The sequence below is a fragment of the Austrofundulus limnaeus genome, unplaced genomic scaffold (assembly GCF_001266775.1).
Source record: "Austrofundulus limnaeus strain Quisiro unplaced genomic scaffold, Austrofundulus_limnaeus-1.0 Scaffold140, whole genome shotgun sequence".
In the NCBI taxonomy this organism is placed as follows: domain Eukaryota; kingdom Metazoa; phylum Chordata; class Actinopteri; order Cyprinodontiformes; family Rivulidae; genus Austrofundulus; species Austrofundulus limnaeus.
The window spans coordinates 1,115,625-1,120,366 of NW_013952542.1; positions in this window are offsets into that span (position 1 = coordinate 1,115,625).

The following is a 4,742-nucleotide window of genomic DNA, read 5'->3' on the forward strand; positions in this document are numbered from 1 at the left end:
CATTTGTATCAGGTCAACAAAACATGAGCATAGTAACAATATTTTTATACTACATTTATCCATTTTAAATATACTAACCTCACTCATTTGTAACAACTAAGGCAAAAATGTAATCACCGGTAATTCAGAAAATATTTTCAGGACCCCACCTTGAAGTTTTGGGACCCCACTTTGGGTCCCGACCCCAACTTTGGGAAACACTGATCTAGGGGGCACCACAAATGAGGGACAAAAACTTTTTATCAGAGTATATTTGATTTAGTCTGCTTTGTTGCTACATGAGGCGTTATATGGAGCAGAGGATATTTTGTAATAAAAGGATCATATAATTCAGTCAAAACTACACAGAGAAAAAAATAAGGATAATAGAAGTTACAGTTATGATCTCAGATAAAGTTCAGGTTAAAGTCTGGTTTTCAGTGTCCYATCTTCRTGAATACTGGTTTTATATTGTTTTATTYATCCCAAGAATTTACTAAAACATTTTTCAAATGGCTGGAAAATGCATAGTTTTCCAAGGGAGTATACCACTGGACCCCCCTAGAGCTGCTTCACTCCACAGCTGCTCGTTAACATGAACAGGTGTTCCTCATCGCTGTCGGCAGGTGTTGTCTTCTAGTATTCTGTTTCAAAAGAATTATATTGTTAACTATTTTTAATTGGACAACTTGGTTTCTAAAGATAAAAAAATATATCAAAGACAAAACAGTTTTATTTGGTGTGTGAATAGAGACAAGATTTAGAAAATTGCACAAGGGGTGCCACCTGAAATCTCACCTAAGGCACCAAATTAGCAAAAGTTCACTTAACTGTAATTTTACACATAATCTGCAGAGTTTCAACTCTCAAAAGAGCATAAAAAATGAAAAAAAGTGTTGTCTGTTCGAGTAACTTCAGCCGATTGTTTTACRGCTTTAGATACATGAACATTATCTGTAGTCACTCTGTCATCTGCAGTCAAAAAAAGGYCATTTTGAATTAAAGGTGCTCATCACAAACAATGAAATCAAAAATAAATAAAGGTAATCATGAACTGAAGCAAATGGTGCARTTTGAARAGGTTTACTGCAGCAGTTTGTGTAGATATAAAYAATACGCAATTATGAAATGCGGGTCTGCACTTGATGTAAATAAAGCACTTTTGTTGGCATATTTAACTAACAAATGTTTGGTTTTTATAACWGCCTTCTTGTAGCTGTGGTTAACTGTCTGACTTCTCTGTGATCAAAGTAATAAAATTGGTTAATTGGATGTTTGGTTCTTTCTTTGGTGTGTACGTTTAGTCAAGGATTTTTTTTCTCAATAAATCTAAATAAACTGCACGGAGACCATCATCATAAGGAGAAGGTGRACTGGACTTGTGCTCAGACCAGAACCTTACCTGCACAGTCCTACACTGAACACCAGAAGGCAAGAAAGGCAGACCAATGCGTGAGCTAATAGTCTTTCAAAAGCAAAACTACAGGCAGTTATACCATCCTGTCACCTGTAGAGGGCAGACTAACACCTGTTTTAATCCTAATCTACTGTTGGTGACTCTACATCAAAAAGATAAATATTTTATTAGGTGATAACAGTGCGATGTACTGGTTATTATGTTGTGAATCGCAGTTTAAACATAAATAACCAATGCCAACAGTAGAAACATCAAGTCTAGAATGTCTTAACTTGTCAAGACTTTGTTGAACTATAGACAACCTGATGGAACCAATGATACAATAACTATAAACATTTACATGCTGAGTTTATTCAAAATGAATATTAATAAAAGTAACAGGTAATTTGTTAGGTGGAACTGTATACTCATAGTAAAAACTAATAAGGCCGAGCTAACCTACAGCTTCTCCATGTTTTCAATGGACAAGAACCCTTCCAGAGGACCTGACTCAACCTTGTTAGATGTGAAAAAGAGCTTCCCGCTAACACGTGACCACGAGTCGACTGTTTGGCTTCGGATCGGCCATGCTGGTCCCTTYAGAGATAGGGTGAGGAACTCCGTCATCCTGATCAAGATTTAATTTGATCCACTGGTCGATGATTCTGACTCTTCASTGCTTCTTCATCTTTTCTAAAAAGTTCTGCATCACAAAACCGAATTCACGATTTAATTCATGGCAGGAGTCAAAGCAACTCCCAACCTTAGCATCTCCACCATGCTTCACATTTAACATGAAGTCTGTCACCTGTACACCTGCCAGGTTCTGATTTATTTGTCTCAGACACGTTAGATTCCTCGTAAAGACTTTCAYGAATGATTTCAGGTTAAACTGGTTCTTCTGGGATGTTTCTTTTGGATGCAAAAAGTCTGTTTTCATCACGCTTCAACATTCACCTTGTTGATTTCCCTTGAGATTGTAGAGACTTGAACACTAACAGCTGCAGGTGTGATGTGCAGATTTGGTTTTCTGTTCGCCCTGATTTATTCTCAGAAAAGATCACAGCGAATGTCAGTCATACAGTGAGTCTGATCTATTTAACTGATCATGGATCAAAGATTCTCGTGTCTAAAGGAGTCCAGAAAGCCAACAAGCTTCCACCGCACTTTTTCAAACCGCTGTAATCAAGGATGTTCAGGCTTACGAAGGCACAGATTCATGCTGACAGTCTCAAACCCTCATCGTCTGATGTTTCCGTCTGAAACATGCCAGAAATTGTGGCCGTGAGCCAATAAATGCAGGCAAGAAAAAATGCTTAAACAACAAAGAAATAGTTGACATTCTTGGATGGAGACGGTGCCCGTAATGGATTCTGACTGCGCAGGCTTTTCTCATTCAAGAGTGGTTTTAATTCAACGCTCATGCCGTGTTCAGTGTGAGAGGAAGGCCCGTGAGACTCAGGAAGTCGGACACAGATGAGCAAAATCCAGTTTAGGAGACAGAAGGGGCCCTTGAATATTCTCCATGCAGTCCCTGATGTCCCGAAATCAAAACAAAGCATTTATAAAGCAGGTAAATGAACAGGAAGTGTAAAGTAAACGTCTTGGACGTCTAAAGATGCTGTAATAAAAACACATTATTGGTTTGTGATAGCAGAATCATTCTGAACATGGGGTTGGGTAAAAAAATCTATAAAATTTGATCTTGGATCGATTTCATATAAATTGCGCACTACTGATTCATAGGACATTAGATTTATTTTCCCCCCACGATGTAAACCTCAGTAGTCTCGTACAAAATTCCTCACTGAATTTGGGTCTACACAAGGTTTCTTCCTATAAGACATGCACAGAAAATCTCCAAAGGGAAGCATCCTGGAGGAATCCCAATCTGATTCTAGAACCACCTCAAATGACTCCTTATGATGAGAAGGAGCAGCGCCTCTACTCTGAGCTCCWCCTGGATGACAGAGTTGCTCATCTAATCTCTAAAGGATCTCATTTTTTGTCACGATCCAAACCTCATGACCATAGGTGAGGGTTGGAGCGTAGAAAAACAATCAGCTAATAGTTAATAGCAGAACAAATTTTTCGTTCGGCCTCTTTGCTAACTTTGAAAACATTAGTGGATCAATTATCTTCTGTTAAATTAGTTTTTTTTTCAACTTTAAGTCTGCTAATAGCTAACTAACAAGCTAACATCAACAGGTTTCTGTCAGTCCCACCARTCTTCAGCTCAGAGATGAAGAAGTGCAACACAGACAGGTTCACGTGGTAAGATACAGTAATTGTACAGATTTTTTTTTACCTAATTTTGCCCTCCCAACCATCTTAATGACATTCCAATTATCGTGATGGCTCTAAAGATAATTTTAAATATCCTGTTGTGTGTGGGGTGGTCTAGAAAAGACGTTGACTCCGCTCCAACCTCAAATCGAGGATATTCATCATGTTGGACTGTCTTGGCTCAGTTTCCCAGCCTGGTGGAGATCCCTGAGGACAAACGAGCTCGCAGCCTGTTGAATGTGACGTGTGGCCAATCAGAAAGTGAGCTGATGGAAACACCGAGGGAAATCCAAAATACAGGTGACAAAACAACTGCCATGGTTCACCAGAAAGTCCAGTGGATGTCTGASATGTTTTATTGTCGCTGTTAAAAGTAGTCCACAAACKATCACCATTGCTTTTTCCTTGTTGGCCTTGTTTCTTTACTCTGAACTCACGTTTGATCTCCAGAGATTTCCTGTCTGACATCTGAATGTTCGTGAGTGAAATCTGTTTGTGTGTTGTCTTTACCATGTGGCTGTACACCACACACTGTAGGACCAATCCTGTTATAGCAYTGATTTTTATCGTCATGTGTGGGGTCTTTCAGTCTTTGAAAATCAGCAGACAATATGAAAATCTTGCCGTGTGAACTGGGCATTCRGCCCATTTTGGACTGAGAACYATGGCCTTACAGGAGCGGTCACTGATGGACAAACATCAGTTGCATCAGRAAACCTCACCTGGGAAAGTGAATCCAGAGCCAGGCCTGGAGCCAGGCCTAAGGGGAAGCTTGCCAGTGAGCACCTGGTGGTCAGGCTTTAGCTCCTGGGGCTTGGCTGGGTTAAGCCTCCACCTGGGCCTACCACCTGTGAGGAGGACCACCGTGGTTGGGTGCCATGTAAGGGGTTTCTGGCCTTGCCAATTCCTGGCAGCATAAACTATGGTTTATTTTTGTCTCCTTAAATAATTCCCACGAGTGGCTTCGACACAAGTGGATTTACAGATATTGAGCTGAAGTTTGGTGTGGCAGTTGCTGAGAATCAACTCAACACACACACACACACACACACACACACACACACACACACACACACACACA